General features: G+C 44.6%; 1 non-coding gene across 1 annotated transcript; it reads right to left on the minus strand.

Annotated features, from left to right (window-relative positions):
* Positions 1-18,184: 18,184 nt before the first annotated feature.
* On the minus strand, positions 18,185-18,346 carry LOC138490575 (U1 spliceosomal RNA). The gene has a single exon (XR_011275520.1). It is a non-coding gene; the product is annotated as a U1 spliceosomal RNA (small nuclear RNA).
* Positions 18,347-21,894: the final 3,548 nt, after the last annotated feature.

Consider the following 21,894-nt stretch of genomic DNA (forward strand, 5'->3'; position numbering starts at 1 on the left):
ATATATCACCCACAAGCCAGTGGATTCATAGAGAAGATGAATGGACTATTGAAATGTTAGTTATCTGAAATATCTGTAACGTTAGAGAGAATCTGGCTGCACTGTCTCCTATTGGCTGGACTTAGGATGAGAATGCAACCCAGTAAAGACCACTACTGTATGAGATAGTGATGGGGAGAAGGAGGCAGATGCACACAGCATCAGATGCTCACATGGCAGCAGAGGTTTTGAGGGAGGAGTTTAAGGGGTATTTATGGGAGTTAACACGTAGTATAATAGTCTTGAGAGATCTTGACGCAGATGGTATTGAACTGTGGATCAAGGAAACCACCAACAAAGTGGTGGTAGTCAGGGGAAAACTTCAGGCTAACTTTGGGGAGTCAAGACCTAAACTGTTTGACATGGAAGTCCAACTGGCCAAACACAAACTGCACAGACAAGTGCGATCAATAAAAAGATCTGCACTTTATAAACAGGAGATTTCTATTAACATTCTGAAAGCTAAAAATATATATCGAAATTGGCAGAAGAAGCATAAAGCACTGGGCTTGACAGAGAAGTTGCAACTGCTGCAAAAACTTCATCATGAATCATAAAACCAAAAGATTTTGGCGGACTTTGTCATTAGCTAAAGACCCAAAAATAAAAAGAGAACGATAAACCCCATTTCTGAATCCACTTGGCAGCTGTTCATTGAATCTACCATGTTTGTGAGTTGTAAAAATAATGAAATTACAACAGGACAAGATAGACCTTGGCCACTGCACTTTGACTGAGATTGTATCTTGGATATCATTAAAAAGGCAAAGAATTCCAAGGCTCCTGGTCTCAACGGTTTAGCTGTTGCAGTGTTGAAAGGTGACCCAATAAATTGGGCCATGTTGCTTCACAATTTGTTCTCAAAAGTATGTCAACAGAAAAATATTCTTCAGTCCTGGGCTCATTCCATATTGGTACCAGTTTTTAAAGATGGAGATAGGTTGCTACCTGAAAATGATTGCCTGTTGTCACAACTAGACACAAAAGTGAAACAATTTTGCAACCTGCCTTTTAAAACATCTACAAGCATGGGTGGGTGTAAAGGTACTGCAACATCCACTACAAACCGGCTTTCGTGCTGGCGCTAGTGCAAATTTAAACCTGAGAGTAGTTGATCGATTGATCAACCTTGCAAGAAGAAAACCCAACCCACCCTTGTATAGAGCTTTGGTGGTTTTTAAATCTGCTTTTGATTTATTGAACAGGGAACGACTATGGGGAAAATGAAATGTAGGGGTTCCCCGGTTGTTTGCTAGAAATTGTCAAAGGTCTGTGTAATAACACTACTGCCAGGATTAAACTGGGAAACGGAAACCATCTTTCTGGGGTGTTTGGTATAAACAGAGAAGTAAAGCAGGGATGCATGATGGCCCTCCCTCCTCTTTAATTTATACCGTGTCGATTTGATCCGTCGTCTAGAAGCATTAGAGATATGGTCGCCCAAAATTGGCCAAGATGGAATCATGATGAGACGTAGAGGAGAATTGTTCATTCACACACAGACTCTAGGTAAAGACTCACTGATGGCCCGTATGGACATTTATAGCCAGGTGAAGATTAACAAAACTGGTAAGTACTTAGTAATGATAAATGAGTTATTCACACATGTAAACTGGAAACCAGACTTTTGTCGTGGAACCAGTTATGAAAAATGTTGAAAAGTATTTTCCAGGAAGTTAGCACAGTGGGATTGACTGTGCAATTATTCCCACCTGGGAACTCTGCACGGCTATGCTCAGGTGTCACGAGTGGTTCATCGCTTCATGGTCATCAACCATACCTTCTGATTTGCCTGGATCCTAAATTGAGAAGACTAAGACTTCTTACCAGGATTAATAAACTTCCGGTGCTTTCATCTATGGGTGGTCGACTGAAACTGAGTCAAGAATGTAGATTCTGCAGAATAGGTGAAAACCCTGCAAATAAGGAAACTGCTTGAAACATCTTTACTGAATGCCCAAAACTCGGTCCATTATATATGGCACACCTAGGACATGTGGTACACAATTATGAATCCATATTGAATGAAGATTTCTGGATTTATTGTTTAAACACCAATTCCACATCGCTTGACATTGCCCTGTATCAAATTTGGATAAATATTAAAATACATATTGAGAAGGAGGATGAACAACATATTTGGAGGGGACATGGAACCTTCTTGGAAATGAGAGGCTAGGGGCATTTTTTGTTGATTTTTTAAGAATTGAGAACCTTCTCTATGAATTTTGGAGAGTTATGATTATTTTTACGGTATTCGAAATTTTAAACCTTTATATGAAGTGCAACTGATCTAATTGGTTCCCAGATACATGTGAGTATTATGGAAAATGAACTTTTTGGAGTCTATGGAACATGTTTATTTTGGAGCAGAGGCTCTATATGTTTGACACTTTTGATTTGATGTCTTAAGTTTTATATGTGTGTGATAAAGTATGAAATGTTTTTGTAAACAAAAACAATACGTAAAAGTTCTATGAACTAGAAATGTATAAATAAATACATACATACTAGACTTGTCTGGCCAGATTGCTCCTGGAAGGGAAAACACAGTTGAAGCGTCATCAACAGATGAACTGAACTTTCCGGTGCTGAAGAAGTATCTGGAGGATAAAGTGTTTGTGAAAAATGTTGTGCGCAGCTGGAATTTACAGATGTTCGAGGGCCCCTAAGCAGTGGTTTTCACCACCCCTTTCGCAATTTGTGTGAAGGTGTTGTAATACTGGGTCCACTTATTCGATGTTCCGAAAGCACCCGGCAACACTCCACTTTCTCACGATAATGCTCACAATACTGAATGATGTTAAAGTAAACCTTGCAGCATGTTTCCTTGTGATATTGCACTTGATCAATCCCTCCACTCCGAGGAAGAGTTTGCACTTTTCTGCATGGTTGCCTGTGTTTTCTCTCCCTCTGCAGACTTAACACTACCAGCATCATGTAACATATACTCTCTCTTGTCTTCTCTCTCTTTCTACCCCTGACCCCTCAATCTCTTCCACCCTTTCTCCCTCCGACTTTGCTAACTTCTTCTCTTCTAAGATCCTTGCCCTTCAGGAAAAAATCAATTGCTCCTCTCACTCCCCCCTTGCCCTTCTCCCTTCTCCCCCTCTACATGCTTGACTGACTTCTCCCCTGTCTCCCCTTCTGACGTTTCCATCCTTCTCTCCAAAGCCCACCCCTCGGTTGCTCCAACTGACCCTTTCCCCTCCCTCCTTATACCTAAGATCTACCCTCTTCTTATTCCCTACTTAACTTCCTTCGTCAACACCTGCCTTTCCTCAGCTATCTTCCCCTCTGCTTTCAAACATGCCACTATCATTTCTATTCTAAAGAAACTTTATGCTGATCCCCTACTCACCTCCAACTTCCGTCCTATCTCACTTCTCCCAGTCCTCTCTAAGCTTCTCGAGTGCCTTGCCTACTCACAGCTCTCAACCTTTGTCACTAATCTCTCCTTCCTCCCTCTCAATCTGGCTTCTGTCCTAAACACTCTCCTGAAACTGTGCTCACTTACATCCTTAACTCCCTCTTCTCCGCTCGACACTCTAAGCAATCCTCTGTCCTTATTCTTCTAGACCTCTCTGCTGCCTTCGACACTATCGATTACCCCCTTCTTCTCAACACTCTTTCTTCCTTTGGATTCAAAGGCTCTGTTCTTAACTGGCTTTCCTCTTACCTCTCTCATCCTGGTCTTTTACTGTCTTTTACTGCCTTTTACTGTTTCCTGATTCCTGAGGAGGCCGCTCCTCTCCTACCCAGCCTCTGGTATACGGAGTACCCCCATTTTCGGTGCTTGGCCCTTTTCTCACTCTAGACCTCCCTCCTTGCCCCTGTTATCTCCTCTTTTGGCATTTCTCACCATTTCTATGCTGATGATACTCAGCTCTTTCTTTCCTTCTCCTCCTTCTCTACCGACCTCCACCTTAAACTCTCTTCCTGTCTTACTGCAATTAAAAACTGGATGTCTTCCTGCTATCTTTCCCTCAACACTGATAAAACTGAGGTAGTTGTCTTCTCCTCCAACTCTCTTCCCCCTCCCTCTCCTCCTACTTTCATTCATTTTCCTCCTTCTAATCTCCCCATCTCTGACCACGCTCGCAACTTAGGCATTCACTTTGACTCTTCGCTCACCTTTTCCCATCTCACCTCTCATGCCTGTCGCTTCCACCTCTTTAATATTCGCAAAGTCCGTCCCTCTCTCACTTTCCACGCTACTAAACTTTTAATCTCCTCCCTTATCTTCTCTCGCCTCTTCTACTGCTCCTCCTTACTCTTTGGGCTTCCTACTTCTCATCTCGCCCCCCTTAAATCTATCTACCACTCTGCCGTCTGTACCATCTGTCTACACTCCTCCCATGACTCCATCTCTGCTTCCCTTTCCTCCCTTGGCTGGCTTCCCGTTCACTCCCAACTTAAATTTCATTTTCTCTGCCTAGTCGTTAAATCTCTCCACGGTCTTGCTCCCCCTTATCTCCCCTCCCTCCTCTCTTTCTACACACCCTCCCACTCCCTTCGCTCTGCTGACCACTTCCTTCTCACTGTTCCTCCATCCTCTTGTGCCACATCCCGTTTCCGCTCCTTCCAACTCCTAGCCCCCCTGCACTGGAACTCCTTACCTCTCTTACTCCGCTCCATTTCTACCTCTTCCTCATTCCGCACATCCCTTAAATATCTCCTTCTCCATTCCCGCCACGAAACCTCTCCCCCTTCTTGCCCCCTCCCCCCTTGCCTCATCACCTTGATCATCTCCCTCATTCTCACCCTTTAGCCCATCCGTTTCCCTCCTCCTCCTCTTCCCCACCTCTCCCTCTCCCTCTCAGTTCTACTGCACTACTCTCCTCTTCCCTTCAGTTTAATTGCTCTACTTACTGTTTTGTTGGTCTGATTCACAAGTGTAAATTGCTTCTACTGTTACTGTAATAATGTTAATTGTTCTATGTATTCTGTTGTTAAAATGTGCAGCGCTTTGGAGTAAAGCGCTATATAAACTAAATAAATACAATACAAAATACAATTGGTCAGATTGTTATGTAGATCCACCTGGGATCTCCATAACAACATTTCCAACTGATACATTTTCCCTCTGTCTCTTATTTCCAGCCTCTCTGCAGCAAACATATGTGGCAATAATAACTATCACAACTCAACAAGGAGCCACATAGCCACAGCCTGCAGAAAGGTAATTCACAACACCCTAACTACTCCTACCTCACAGGCCTTGATCCTGCTTAGGGGAAGGAACATTTCTCTACACGATCCCACATACAATCCAGGTGCCCACCCATATTTAATCAACACACAAGCTGCGAAACACTGTTTGGTGCCTAAACTGCAAGAATTACACACATCTGTATTGTTTAGATTATGGGCCTCATCACGAGTTGGGCGGTAACGCCGGCGCTATTAGCCCTACCGCCAAACCTCCCAGCGCTATTAGCGCCAGATCACGGGGTTGGTGGAATGGTTAGTGCCCATTGCCCATTGGGCCCATTCGGGAATTCCTCATTCCCCATTGGGCCCAATGGGGAAAATCCGCGCCTGCAGATTTCCCGCCAGCGGTAATAGCGCCAAAAATCAGCAATTCTGCTGTGGATTTCCTCCAGCTCAGAGCTGGAGGGAAATCCGCCAAGGCCATGATCTGGCAGACCCTTAAATGTGGCGGTAATATCGCTACTGCCGCATTTAAGGGTTACTGCCAGACTCGTGATGAGGCCCTATGTCCCCTCGCAACTCATTTCTGCCCTCTCTCACCCTTTGGCACTACATATTTTAGCTACCTTTAATGCTTGGTACTTCTTGACTGCATGGCACCAAATTGCACACCAACAGGTATGACAGTTCCCACGGATGCTAGAAAACTTGGATGGACAATTCTGAACTTTCGACAAACTCAGTTGTATTGACTTTCCAGACATGTAACCCAACACCACCTAGATTACACAAAAAATGATGTGCCTCATTTCAAGTTCAGTTGTGCGGTAAAATATTGGCAGTAATTTTACTACCACCACATTTTTGGGCAGTAATGGAATTACTGCCATGTTTACCGCACTACCAAATTCTGACTTTAGTGGTAAAGTGAATAATTCATCTCCAACAAAACACTGGAGGTGAATGCTCTCTGTTTCCTCTAAATATCGTCCGATATACTATGCATGCAGTAAATCTGCTAAGAATCCCCATGAGTCCTATGCACTCCAAAAACTGGGATTTACAATGCCCTATCACCACTCGAAATACTGTTGTGTGGCTAAGGGACTGAGTGGCATTAAGAGTAAATGGGTTTTGCTGTAAATGGACAGATTTACCTGGCCAATTTACTGCCAAACTCATAAGACCCAATGGGCCTCACTATAAGGTTGGCGGAATGGGTTTACCGGCACCGGTAAACCCGTTCCGTCCTATTACGAGGTCTCCTCGCGGGACCCGCAATGGGCGCCTGGAAAAACCAGGCGTCCTTACCGGGTCCCGTGAGGGGACCAGGGAGCTAACAACGTCATTAACGGGTCCGTTGTTAGCTCCATCCCCATTCCCATTGAGCCCTATGGGGGCTCGAATGGGAATGGGGATGGACCGGGTCCGGGTTCCTCGGACGGGGAATTACCGGGTCCACCAAGGTTGCGATGGCCCGGTAATTCCTCATTCTAGGAACCCGGGCCCGGATTGCGGTATGGAGGCAATCATGCCGCTAAAAGCGGCATGGTTACCTCCAACCTTCTAATGAGGCCCAATGTCTTTTCAATTTAATATAGCTTTAGCTCTTTGCAAACACAGGACTAAGCTGCACTTAAATAACAGGATAGACAACAGCCCTCCCCCGACAACAGAATAGAAATATTTTCAAGTTCCATAGTAAATTTCCACAAAACATGGCCTGTCTTCCGCATTAATTCTTGGAACTCGTAAGGATGATACATCTGAAAGAAGAAGATATGACGTTGCCATATTTAACTTTTTCTGTATCTTGTTAAGCATTCTCTGATGATTTTGAGACCGAAACTAGTACCGCACACCTTTTCTAATTGGTATTCTGACATTATAGTCACAGAATCATTTGCTCTCCTTCACCCACTTTTGCATACCAGCACCTTATTGCTGTCAGGAGGGAGATTGGGTGTTGAATGACAGTGATATGAATGCTATGCTACGTGTGAAACTTTACCATCTGCCTATCTTAGTGGAAGGTAGTATATGATTTTAAAGGATATATGGGTTGCACCACCCAAGCATAGACCTATGCATCTCTGCCTCATATAATGTCACAAAACCTCACAACTGGGTGCCCATAAATGATAGGCCCACTTTGCAAGTTACACGAGGGTCTGCTTAAGTTTCTCCCTGCATACCGGTCTGTAGTGTTGAGGTAAAGGTTTGAAATGCTACTAAGACTAAGATGGCTGGACTGAGAATAGACATAGGGAAGTGATCTGTTGCCATTGGGTGATTATTGCACTGATGAAGAGGCACCATGGATTTAGGGGAGCCCTTGGATGTAGGTGGACACTTCTGGTATGTAAATGGGATGAGGAGAGATTAGAGGCGGCCCTCTACTGTAGATGGGGACAGGCTGTAGATCAGCTTTTGAAACGTAATTGTTAATCCTCTAGCGAATAAAGAAGCTTGAATCCCAATGTTTGTCCTTTATTACTTATCAGAGAGGGCAAAGTCTGTAACCCACCATCGGGGAAACCCCCGACCTTCCCGACTGTATTGCTCTTAGCAATTCACATTTGAGAAATTGTGTTTCAAATGGTGGCACTTAAAGCACTTTTGACAGGAGTGTTGGTGAGTAGTGTATAGCATCTATTATACAATGAAAGCAGGGAGAGTAAGGGATATCCAAAACATGTTATTAAAAGTCAGTGGTTAGTCAATAGCATTTGCTGCTTAGGTGGTCTTCACATTTTCAGAATTCGAATTCTGAATACTGCTTTCCTCCCACTTATGCACTGCCTCTCACTGCTTGAGGACATGTTCCCCCATCTTGTAAGGCTGAGTTGCAAATTGAATCCTCCCACCCGTTGAATAAAATGGCAGCCATCATTTTCCCGTTGAATGTATTTATTGTTTATTTATTTATTGTTCACTTGTCAGGCACTTATACAGAAAGCAAATACTGTTCGAAAGCGCCCACGGGGCAACAGGGAGGGGACAGAGGATAATAGAAAATGAAATTACAATAATGTTAAATAATTAAATAGAACAATAAAAGAAGAGATAATGGGCAGGGGAAGACAAACCTACTATGCCTTGTGAGTGTTCAGAAAGAGCAAGTGCAGAGGGGAGAGGGGTATGGGACAGGTGCAGTGGTGATCATAGAGAGCAGTAGGTGAAGTGCTATGAAGAAAGGGAAGTGCAACCTCCAGTGCAGAAGGTGCTAAAAGACCAATCAGTTTGTGTTGTGCCCTTGATGTGGTCATGTGTAACACAAACACACAAGAATGTAACAACCCATGCAGGCATGAGGCTACTTATATACTGTTCTCTCAGAAAAAAGCATCTCAAGGTGCCCACAGATTTAGCAGTTGATACAAATAAAGCACAGTCAGTGGTAACGTGATTTTGGCAAAGTGGAGATGGAGAACGTCTGGTTAACCATTTCAGTGACAGACACAACTTAACGAAAGTGGTGCATCCTGGGAAAATGACTGGGTCTCATGCTGTTTTTTGTGCCGAATCTTGAAGCCCCTAGAAGTGATTCAGTTCACACTGTTCGCTATTAACAGACACCTGACTCATGGTATTTCGTTCCATGCATTGCAGTAGGTCCATGGTCATTCATGTTCTGCACATCTGCCATGTGACTTCCCATGATTCCTCTAGTATCATAGGCTAAAGTCACCCCCTATAACCTGATTTTCTGGGATGTCAATATATTTGCAAACTTGGGGGTGAGGGGGCTGGATCAATCTTGCCACACTAGCCTCACACATCCAAGAACCATCCATCTCTCTATTTCAGTGGAAATTATTTTACTATTTTAATTCTTAAACTACTGATACCAGCTTGCTTAAAGCCAAAGGATATTCCATGTACTACACACTATCTCAAAAAATGGTGTTCTTTAAACCAGCCACCTAGACACTGAGCATAGAGCCAGAGGATTGGAGTTTATATTGCAGGGAGGAGTAGCACAATGCGTGCTGTGTCAGCTAAGTGACCATTAAGTGCCTCCTCCCCGCCCCCGCAGCCATGATGGCAGATTGTGTTTTTGTGCTGCCAGAATGGCACTCATAGAACCCTGGCTGACCGTGGTGGGGGGCAAAGTGTCATTTCCGTGCAGCTGAATTATGTTCTACAAGTGAGAAAGTTCTGGAGTCAATGAAGCAACTGAGAAAGAAAATGGCGTTTATGGACGCTTCCATTTTTTTTTCATCTGCGGTTCCACTCCAATTGCTCTCCATTTCCCAATTCGTGATCTGGCGGGGTGGGTGGGGGAGAGACAGAGAAATCTAGGGAGAGGTGAAGGGAGAGTGGGAGGGTGATATGAGAGAGGGACACAGAGAGTTGAGAGCTAGACTCAGAGAGAGAGAGATGCAGAGAAAGAGAGTGAGAGACAGAGAGAGGGAGAGTTGGGAGAACGAGGTGATTGGGCACGAGAAGAGAACGAGAGAAAGAGAATGCAGGGAGAGGAGAGGGTGAGAGAGGTCAAGAGGGGAGTGAGAAAGACAGTAAGACAGAGTGCACAAAAGATAGAGAGAGAGAGAGAGACAGAGAAAGAGAGAGAGAGATAGAGAGTGAGGGCGAGAGAGAGAGAATTCAGAAAACCAAATAATGCACATTTTCTGTTTCCCTACTTTGGCATTTTTACTTCTCTCTGACCACGGAAGGGTGTGGTCAGAGAGAACTGAGCTTATTACCAAGGGAAGGCCTTCTTCTGCCCAGCAGTTCTAAATGTTTTTATTTTTTTGTTTTCGTCCTGTCAAAAATAGCCCTCTATAAATGCACTCCAACGGCTGTGGCTGCCATGTGCTAAATTGCTAATCGCTGATTCAAAGCGACATTATATCTGTTGTGCAGTGCTTAATTTGTAGTGCGAGCGCGTGGCTTGCGCCAATTCAGTGCTAGACCTAGATCGGCCCACCGCCAGCCAACCACACTGCTGCTGCTCCATGTCACATGTTTGGTGCTGCAGCAACTGCTGGCATAGGCTAGTCGTGGGATGGATGGGGAAGGGGACACATGGTTGAGAAAGTATAATGCTTTAAAGTTGGAAAACACTTCTTGGTCGCCGGAGACTGCTCCCTCCCTTCTCCTGTCTCCTTGTGCCATCCAGTCTGAGGAGCCCTCACCCAACCCTGATCCCCCCATCCTGTTGTTGGAGGGGGATGGGGTACATGGGCCCGAGTGTGTCCGACTGCATGTAGCGGCTATGATGGTGTCTGCTACATTCCTCCTTGCACTCGGAGCATCCACCTGCTTAGCCGCAACACCCCACACCGGCCATCCACAGGCCCTGCATTTGATTTACCTGGTTTATAAATTCACTTTGGTTTAACCTGCGGCCCTCCACACATTTCACTTTTCCCATAACCTCCCTCAACACCCCCCCAGAAATAATACACTGACTCGGGTTGTGATGAACAGCGAAGCAGGGATGTTAACCCAATTTGGGAACAGAACAGCCACCTTCTTCCATGCTTTACATCGAACAAATATTTCAGTTTTGGTTGTCAACAAGACCTACAATACTGTCCTATAGTTTACTTGCAAAATACACAAATTGCATAAAAGCTTCATGACAGCATGTAAATCCATAGAGCATGTTGGGCCAACATAATATCATTGTACCTTTATTTTCCACATCCTGGATGGAAAACTATAAGATGCAAAAGGCAAAATATTTATTTACCCACTTTATTTTCATCACTTTAAGACTCACAATGAAATAAGTTGTGTCATAAACTCACTTAGGTTTGGTCTATGCTGATTGCTCTAGCTCTCTGACTATGTGGTCCAAATAAGACAAAGTCCTCACTGGCGCATACAAGAGCATTCTTTTTTCAGATCTTGTTCTTGCCATCTTTTCCAGGGTTGGAGGTAGGTATCCATTGTGTACACCCATCAAGTAAAGGTCCCTTTTCACTGCTGCGTTGCAATCATTGTCCCGGGACTCAGGATAGCTCAGAGGCAATGTGCTCCACTCGGAAGCAAGACAACACGAAGCAACACAGGTTCGATCCCTGACTCCTCACTTCAAAACCTCTGGGTTTTAAGCACGTTATAAATACGCAACTAAGACATGCTCCTCCTGTAACTGTGCCTCAATGCCCCCGGGCTGTGTGAGCACTTTAAAAATGCAAATAAATAAAAAAGCATTCTGTTTCAGTCACTGTTGCACTGTATTTGTCTCTACCCCTTCTGCCCAATCTGACAGTCAGTTAAATACACCAAGTATTGTTAATCGGTTACCTCCAGGAAGAGCACCCTCCCTCAGCCCGTTCTTCAGTCACCTCATCCAGGTGTTTTGTGTAATCAATTTACTCTCAAGCCCTTATCAGTCATCACATCTCATAAATGCATCCCCCCTCACCCTTCCTTCAAGCATGAGCATGGTGTTGTTGGGGCATACAATTGTCTCGAGTCGGGCACCAATGAAAATTCATTCCTTTTGTGACAGACTGAGTAGTACCCACGGGGAAGGCATTTTGATGAAATGTGAGGCAAATTGTGCATTTTAAAGTATTTTTTCAGTGACACTGGCCCAAACTACTAGCCGAATGGTGAAGTAACTCGTCAAACTGGCCCACATGGGACAAAAAAGTGGCCCATATGGACCAAAAAAGCTGGCCCACAGTAGCATTTTGTGTTTTTGGTTTGTGCATTGCCCTATAGGCCAGTCCGAGCCGGATGCTATTTTTGCCGGGTGTGCGTTTTGGGGTGAAGGAAGCAGTGCAGTATGTTAGTGCAGTGGAGAGAGGCATAGGTGACAAGACCATGGCTGCTCCTGCCTCCAATCAAAATGGTGTCAAACTGGCGGACGGGGGCCAGAAGGATCGAAATTATGGAAACGAAAATATGCAAGTGTAAAAACCTACACATGGCCTCGTGGTGTACCGTGTACCACGTTGTGAAGGGGGGCTAAACGCACATCACTTGGGCCAAGGATTTTGGGATCCCCACCTGCTCCCCCCCAGGATATTGCGACTTCGCTCAGGTGATGTGGGGCATGGGGCTGGATTGCTAACTGACACAAATGAAGCTGCATGCGCTGTGCAGTCCTGAGGGAGCTGTCTGTGCACATTCTGTCCTGAGGGGCTGTGCACGCGTTGTCCTGGAGGCTGAGAGCACCCAATGTCCTGAGGAGCCGTGTACGCTGTGTCCGGGGGGTGCTGTGCATGCAGTGTCCTGGGGGGCTGTGCATACAGTGTCCTGGGGGGCTGTGCATGCAGTGTCCTGAGGGGCTGCGCATGTGGTGACCTGGGGGGCTGCACACGTGGTGACCTGGGGGCTGTGCATGCGGTGTCCTGGGGGGGCTGTGCATGCGGTGTCCAGGGGGGATGTGCATTAGTGATCCCCTTGGCTGCCTGTGCACGTAGTGTTCTGGTGGGCTGTGCTCACATTGTTTCACGGGGTCTGTGGCTGTGCTCATGGAGTCCAGAGGGGGTGGGAGTGCTGTGCTCAGTGTCCCAGGGCTGTGCTCATGGTGACCTGGGGGCTGTGCACGTAGTGTCCTAGGGGGCTTTGCACGCGGTCTCCTGGGGTGACCCATCCCATGTTCAATACTCGCAACTTCCCCGAGACACGAGGGCCACCCGGCCACGGCCACCCCAGTCGGACTCTAATACAAAGGGGTCACAGACCCAGCAGGACTCAACCAGGGACGAGGACCATGCAGCGGCCCGTGCCACATCCGGTCCTGGCTCTTGCTGCCTGAGCTGCCTCAATCACTTTAGACTACCTTCTGTGGGGCCGCCCAGCCACCGCCACCGTGGCCATGCTGATGAGAAAAATAGGTGCGCAGCGGCCCCAGAGAAGGTAAGATTTTAAAAGAAAAAACGTATATTTGGGCGGCTGGGGCCCATCACTTTTAAAACCTACCTTCTGTGGGGTGGGGCCCCCGCCAAGGGCCCACGGAAGGACAGGTTTTAAAAGAAAAAAGTAAAAAACGTACTAATTTGGGCACAATCCACTGGCCTGCACCGCAGCAGAGTCATCCGACTCAGTCTGCGCCGCGGCAGCCCTGCCTGGTGGTCACAGAAATTGGCCTGGGCCTGGCACTGCAGTCAGCAGCACACAGGTCACACAGACAGAAGCCCGGGTGTGGACGGGCCCCTGGTGGGGTCCTGACTCCTGGGCAGTCAGGACACCACCAGGGGACCGTGCCGCCCACCCGGCCCCCGACCTGGGCCTTCCTTGCCTGATCACTGTGACAGGCTCAGGGCAGGCTGCTGTTTTACGGTCCAGACTTACCTGCTTTTAACTGACTGGGACTTGGTCTTCTCTCCTTTCGGGGCCTCAGGCTAGGGGGGGCACACACTGGCACAAATGAAAAAGCAGGCAGAGGGGGGCCCCAGGAAGCAACTAGGCCGCACCACGCAGTGCAGCAGGGCAGGCTCTCTCTCTCACATGCCACGCCTAGACACCTTCACCTCACAGTAACTCATGAAATGAAGGTGGCGCCGCGCTGCCTCCTGTAACAACAACACGTCACCATGTAATTTCACTGGCCCAAAAGAACAGCCAATGAAAACTGCACATTCTGTGTTACTTTACCGAATGTATCAAATACTGCATAGTAACAACAAAATGGCAGTTTTCATTGGCTGTTGTTTGTAACTTGTTGTTCATTGCTATTGCTGGCCCCTCCGAGGCCCAGCCAGCCATGGCCTGCACCTGCAAGCACGAGAGATCACAATGACAAATGAACCCAATGATTTATAATGAAGCAAAATGAAGTGGAAGAACAAATAAAGCAATTGCATGTGCGCTGGCCCCCCTATGATTAGTTCCGGTGCCCAAAAAAGAGTGCCGGTGTTGGACATCGGCAACCATCCCACAAATTAAGCACTGCTGTTGTGCTATTGTTCTCAGACTCTGAATGTGGCTATTTTGAGATCGAGCTCGATGGCGTGGAATGGCTGGAATCAATGGCCAGTGACCATTTATGTAGCCCGTTAATGTTTAGACTTGTTTACGTTATTGTTGGGTCAAGGGTACAGGGGGGAGGGGTGAGGGAGACATTTGAGCACATTATAATTCAAAACATTTTGTGATCATTAAACTTGGAAATTCATTTTTTTTAAAAACAACGCAAACGTGGCTATCCATTTCAAACTCATTTAATTTGCATGAACTATTTTTTGTAGGATAAAAAGCACTTTGCATACCTGCAGCACAGGCCACACTTCCTGGCAGAGCTCCACTTACAGTAGGGTGCAGTGCAGTGCTTCCGAGTGGGCTGGGGCAGAAACACCTCGATTACATCAATATCAGCAGACTCGTAACTGCAGAGTCTATGGAAGGCCATGCAAAGGAAAACGTGCTCTTTAAAAGGCTTAAAAGGCTCCAGAATACAGACGCTTTGACTTTTCAAAATTTTCTGACAATCAAATTGAAGCTTAAAATACATCCGTATAATGGATAGTTCCATCTGAGTTTTAACGTGTTTTTTTCTCCGTTCACAGCACACAGTTCAATTTTATTCTATTTACACTTAATATAAAATGATTTAGATTAATTTGAGAAGATGGAAGCTAATAAATAAAATGGAAAATGTTTGCATGTGCTTGTTATGTGCCTCTGGCAATTAAAACAGAGCGCAGTGGGTGTAGAGTGATCAGTGTCGGCTTGGCATTGGAGGTAGAGGAAGTGAGGGACAGGCAGGTTAGAGGAGAGGGACACATGTTAGCTAGCAGGGAGATGTGAGGTAGGTTAAGAGGGTGGCTCAGCGGCGAGGAGGTAGGCTTTCAGTTTGGTTTTGAATACATCTGTGTGGACGGTTTCTCGGATGTCCAGTGAAAGAGAATTCCATGCAAGTGGAGTAAGACGATAGAAAGAGCATAAGTGAAAGGAAGCACAGGGAGAGGGAGGAACCACACGGGTAATCGAGGAGGCAGAGCAGAGATTACAAGAAGGCTGTAGAGTTGGATAGAGGAGGATAGATAGTGGTGTCTTACCATGGATATATTTCTGCACCAGGAGAAGAAATGTAAATCTGGTCCAGTTTTGCATCATCAGCCATCCAGCCTGGTGACGGTACGAGGCAGTAGGTGTGAAGTGGGTGAGGTCAAAGAGAGTCCTGGTAGCAAAGTTAATGACCTTGTCTAAAGACAGAAAGCATAGTTGGGGAGACCAAAAAGGATGCTATTACAGTAGTCCAGTTTAAAGAAGACACAAGTGGTTAAGAGATGCCTGGCAGTGTTGAAATAAAGGAGATGCCTGATTTTCCTAATATTTACGAGGTTGGGGCAAGCTGCTTTTTAGGACAGTTTTTCCTGAAGTCAAACTAAGGGTTTAGTAAAACCATTTAACTGAGAGAGTACAAGACTTCCCTCTTAGCATAAGGCTGTACCACCTCAGTTCAGGGTTGCGTAGACAGAGCAGCCAGGTTTATCTTAGGAGGGAGAGAGGGCTGTAGAATCGGTACAAAGAAATTGTAATACAAGGTCCAAAGAAACACTGGCACACTATGTATTGTAAAAATACATGGTTTATTTAAATAAAAGTAGGCCCAGATATATTTTGGGAGAAATAAGTACTACCGCATTATATAGAACCACAATTATAAAAAAACACAACACTATGCTTGCAGGTTCACAGACCAAAACATATAACCTAATTTGGAACATCCAAGAGTGGTTCTATGGAAGTCAAAACCAATAGTTACTTTTGGATTATTTACAGTAACACTGGGTAGTGGACCCTGGCAGTTGTACCATGACGCTCAGCAAGAAATCACATAGTAATTCATCTGGACAATACACTTATCTGATCTAGTGAAGCATAGATTCTAGCAACAGTATCAACCTTTAAAGACGTTTTGGATAACACAGTTATGTCAGGTTAGTAAGGCCCCTTTTTTTTTTTTAATTGATTTAGCTGTTATAAACAACTTTTCAATATACAAATTCATAAATTTTAAATTACATTAAAACCAAAAAATAAACAGTTCATTTTGCAATGTGCAGACTCAAGCAGCCAAAATATTATTTCAATTTTAACAACAACAAAATGTGTATATACATAGTACGGTGTGTACATAATACAGATTGTCAAAATAAACAGATATCAAACAACAAACAGTAAACTAACGTTACATTCAATTAATTCATAAAACTAGATTTTTTTAGTACATAGCTAAACCATCGATTATCACTGCTTTTAACGGTGCTTGAGACTTTGACTTCTTCTCATGTATCATTATCCCAAATCAAGGACAGTAACAAATTAGTTAATGCTATCTGAGCAAAATAATTATTAGAGCACAATAAAAAGGACCATCGCATATCTTGGTCAACAGTTTCTAAAATTGAAATCACTTTTGAGAAGTGCATTGATCTTAGGGCAATTAATTGTGCGCAATAGCAAACTAGATGTTCAAGAGATTCAATCGTATTAGGATCCATACAGAATCTACAAGACATAAGTTCTTGAGGTCTCTAGTTGCGTCTTGCTTGGACTTGATAGGTAGGCCATAAGTCAAGTCGTGCCCTCAAAAGACCTGCTCTTAATTTTACCGATGGAAATTTGAAAAGATAAGCCTCGGGGCTTTTTACTGCTTTAGGCCAGAACCGAAACTTACATGGTTGGCGATAATTTTTCACATTTTTCTAGGGTAGTAATCCAGTCTAATTAATATAACTTTTTTTGGACTTCTCTGGGTTAGTTATTAACGTAAGGATTGATATGTTTGCGATTGCTAGAGATTCCAAACAAAAATCGATCCATAGTTTTACAAAAGTCTTGTCAGATGATAACATGTAATCAGCTATTATCGAAAGTGTGTTTGATTTTTGATTTGCCATTAGGCATTCACGGAAAAGCATACAACAACGCCAAGTATAGACAGCATGCATGGAAATAAGACCTAATTCATAGCGCACCAGGGACCAGGGACACACTGAGGCAAATTGAGCACCACCCGCCAATATTTTGCTTCAGATCTATCAAAATGTAGATTTTTACAATTCAAAAGTGTTTCCGCCCCATATAAAACTGAAGGTATTACTTTCATGGTCCAGAAGATTATTGCTGGTTTAATGGTAAATTTCCCAAATTTATGTAATATTATTTTAGTCTGTGAGATGGCCGTAGTTAACTTTGCCTCCATGCGCACAACCTGACTACATGGTTTAATACAGGCTTGTCCAACCTTTTTGAATGTGGGGCCGAAGCATTAACTTTTTGTCACCCAGTGGGCCGGTGAGCCAAAAGTCAACAACCTCACCCAAAGCAGTATATTAAAAAGGGATATTGTGTGACCTTTGACACAATAGCATCACAGGCAGTGATAGCCATGAAGTCCCAAGGATAGCTTTTGGTGTCATGGGCAGTGATCAAAGGTTAGTTGCTTGTGATTTCTTTCAGTGTCTATGTGTTAATATTTTTCTGAAATAGTGGGGGCGACCGTGCGTAGCGAGGGAGCTACAAGGTTCTAGGGAGGGTTTGGGGTTTTTCTTTCAAATATGGGGTTGAAATGGTGCATTTTACAGCAGAAAAGGTGACCAAAAAGAAGTAAGTTTACAATTAGTTCTAAAGGGGAACATGAAAATGCCATGTCACCAACAGCAGAAAATAACATTTTACAACACAACACATTTTAATGATCAATGTGTCCACAGTGTAAGACAGCACTGTCACTGATGTAACACATTGTCATGCTGGTGGTACCCAAAATATGCCTCTGTAGCAACATGTCTATGCTGGCTGTTCTCAATTTAGGCCAGCATTATCCTGTACAAAGCATGATTGTTGCTGCCTGAGCATGTGCAGTGTGCCCAATACATATGGAAGCTTATCTTTGTAATACACATTACTTCTGTGGTGATGAAAGAAGCATAATTCAATTCAACAGATAAAATGTGGAAAAGCGATCACCCAAAGGTGAACCTAATTGAACAAACGCAATGTGAGCACAATCTAAAAGTATGCAACCTAGCAGGCCGAGTGCACACTTTACCTTTTCTTTCACCAATAAATCGGGGGGAGAGCGCGAACGCAGTCCCCCACTACCAGAAATAATGCAGTCATGTATCCCACATTTGAGAACATAGCAGGGGTCAGCAAATCCGATGTGCAATGGGTAAGCCTCACCCTGGGAGATCTGCCCTTGAGATCACATTCTCCCCTGCCAGCTAAGTATGAGTTGCATGCAAGAGGGCAGGGGTTGGGTCAGTTCTGGGAAGCCCCGCTAAGCGAGGGTGAGAAGGCAGGCCCTGACCCAGCCCCAAACCCCCAATCCCCGGAAGCTCTGAGCGTCTGCAGAGCTGCTTGTCCCGCATGTAGGGGGAAGCTCCAGCAGGCAGAGCCCAGCAGAAGAGCAGATTGTAGCGCAATTCCTTTCACCCATCAGGCGCTGCTCGGCCCGAGATTTGTATAAATAGCAGGATGGCTCGAGCAGGCCTGTTGCAGTCTGCTCTCAGAGTTCTGCTCAATGACAATGCTGAAGCTTTGGCATCTTTGCCGTAACCATATGTAGTGTTGTGTCAGCCGATTCTGCAAGGCGCCAACGGCAAGTATTCCCTTGTCAGAGCCCAGAGGTCACTGAGTCTTCCAGTGCCATCCACTTGGCACGGCCTACTGTTCCCAGCGTTTTCTACCCGCAAATCAGCACCACTGCCAAACAGAACTGCATCATTGGGGCCCATTGCTGCTGCTCTCCGACTTGACCCCAGCCCAGCGCAAAGGCACTCATGCTTCTGGTCTGATGCTGAAAAGCCTGGCTCTGCTCAGATCCGAAAGACAAGAACTAAGGTATTTTGGGAACATAGTACTATTGTTTTTTCTGTTGCAATTGTATCAGCTCACACCTCTCCTGAAAGGTATAGGCTGCCCTCAGACTGCGCTACCAAAAGAGTGAAAATAAGTTATACCTGTTGGGCTTGCCTGTATCACTTTTATGATTGGGATCCCTGCTGCATGGGTATTAAGCACGTTATAAATAACCTATCATATCAGATCATATCATAGATCACAGATCAAGATCATAAGCAACTTCCAGAAACCTTGGCAGGTGGTCCACTGAGGCCCATTTGCAGGTTGCAGTGTGTTAATAGGGCACTACTAGGGTAACAAATTGTGCTCTACATGTGGTATTCGCCATGCTTTCATACCCCACTGGCCACATCTATAATGTCCAATGTACTTGGTATAATGCATGGACATTTTCATCAATCCACACTGTGCTTAGAGGTAAACGTAACTGAGCTCCTGCTGTTGTTCTTTGTCTCGAGACGAGGAAAAAAAGCACTGCAAAGGTTAAGTTTCTCAGCTTCCACTCATATTTTCTCCAGAGCTGCAGCAACTATTCGAAGTGTACTCCGATCCATTTTGTGAACAAACTCAATCCACTAACAAACGAAAACTTTGGTTCCCATTGATTTGGATTTGGATTTTGTTTCCTTTCTATACATTTGTGGAGAGCATTTTTTGAAAGGTTGTTCTTGAGTGTGTAGATTATTTGCTATTGCCCACTTTTGCCGAATGGCAATTTCGCCAAACATTTTTTTGTCGCATTTTTTTACGCTTTTTTACCAAAAAAAGATAGATGGTAATTTTGGGTAAGGTATATAGAAAGTGAGGGTGCAGGAATTCTGCCACTGGTTTTTGTGGTAAAAAAAGCAATAAAATTGACCCAAATGAATGTGGCGAAATTGGCATTCGCCATAAAAAATGCAGAGAAAGTTTATTGATACGATTATGTATGTGTCCACAGGTCAATCACAGCATGGCTGGGATTTGTAAGGATGGCCATGGTGATTGAATCGGGTTTACTGGTGAAAGGATGGTGATCCAGCACAGAGCGGCTCCTTTTGTGCCAATGTTTCCAAGTCTCCCCCCAAAAATATTGTGACTGATGATGCTGATAGCAGTCTAGTAGAGTGAGTGTGCGCTCAGAATTCTCATTCCTCTTGTTCTTTTATGTGTCCCGAATAGAGCACAGAGTAGTTTTGCGCAAAGGCACATTTAAAAAAAAAAAAGAAAAACAATTTTATTTTTTTACTTAAGCGTTGTCCAACATACGGCCTTGCGGGCCCCATAAAATGGCTTGGCGAGTCACATTGTGGCCCCCGGGCTGTATGTTGGACAACCTTGGTTTAATAGAACCATCAAAGTCAATATCCAGATATGTATAAGTTGTCACAATTTCTAATGGTGTATTATTTATTGACCACTTTAGTTTGTATTAATGGAGACAATTTGCATGGTAGACTACGATCTGAGTTTTTTTGATGTTAACTACCAATTGATTCTCCGATAAATACAAGTCGAACGCATCAATGAGGTTCTTTGGCTTTTTTGAAATAAGAACTATCTCGTCCGCATAATTCAGATTAGTGATTTTTTGTCCTTTTAGAACTGGGGCATCGGAAGGTTTCTGCAGAAAGACTGTGCTTAAGTCGTGTATGAAATAATTGAAAATTGCTGCAGCTAGTAGACAGCCTTGATTTAGACCTCGTGCTGTCTTAATTGGAACGGACAGCAAACCCTTCAAAGGAAGTCTGACACGAATCAATGTTGCAGCATGAAACGCATGAACAATATCACTGAGATCTGTAGGGTAGCTGTCTCTTGATAGTTTCGCCATTAGTAAGGGACGGGAGATAGAATCAAATGTCTATGAACGCAAAGTAAACTGATTGTTTATGGGATTGACTAAGAGCTTTTATTGCATTAAGAGTTAATAGATTGACAAGATGCCTAGGCCCCCAACAAAACCTGTTTGGTGCCGATCTTGCTTACCACTAGATTCTGTCCATTGATTAAATTCAGCCAATACTAATTTTGCAAAAGAATTTCCTGGAGCGTCCAGCAAAGCAATCGGATGGTAATTTCTAGGGTTAGAGCAGTCACCCTTCTTATAAATTGGGACTATTACAGAGTATAGCCATGGGGTTGGCAGTTTGTGATGGACCATCACTTGTAAGAAGATTGCATTAAGATTCTTTGACCAAAGCCTTGGAATTTCTTTCAAAATGGCATTATGGAGACCATCGGGGCCAGCAGCTCGTGATGAGCTTAGCGGTTTCTGGAAGTTGCTTATGATCTTGATCTGTGATCTATGATCTGATCTGATATGATAGGTTATTTATAACGTGCTTAAAACCCATGCAGCAGGGATCCCAATCATAAAAGTGATACAGGCAACCCCAACAGGTATAACTTATTTTCACTCTTTTGGTAGCGCAGTCTGAGGGCAGCCTATACCCTTCAGGAGAGGTGTGAGCTGATACAGTTGCAACAGAAAAAACAATAGTACTATGTTCCAAAATACCTTAGTTCTTGTCTTTCGGATCTGAGCAGAGCCAGGCTTTTCAGCATCAGACCAGAAGCATGGGTGCCTTTGCGCTGGGCTGGGGTCAAGTCAGAGAGCAGCAGCAATGGGCCCCAATGATGCAGTTCTGTTTGGCAGTGGTGCTGATTTGCGGGTAGAAAACGCTGGGAACAGTAGGCCGTGCCAAGTGGATGGCACTGGAAGACTCAGTGACCTCTGGGCTCTGACAAGGGAATACTTGCCTTTGGCGCCTTGCAGAATCGGCTGACACAACACTACATATGGTTACGGCAAAGATGCCAAAGCTTCAGCATTGTCATTGAGCAGAACTCTGAGAGCAGACTGCAACAGGCCTGCTCGAGCCATCCTGCTATTTATACAAATCTCGGGCCGAGCAGCGCCTGATGGGTGAAAGG

The sequence above is a fragment of the Ambystoma mexicanum genome, chromosome 9, assembly GCF_040938575.1.
Source record: "Ambystoma mexicanum isolate Mex_15411 chromosome 9, UKY_AmexF1_1, whole genome shotgun sequence".
NCBI lineage: Eukaryota > Metazoa > Chordata > Amphibia > Caudata > Ambystomatidae > Ambystoma > Ambystoma mexicanum.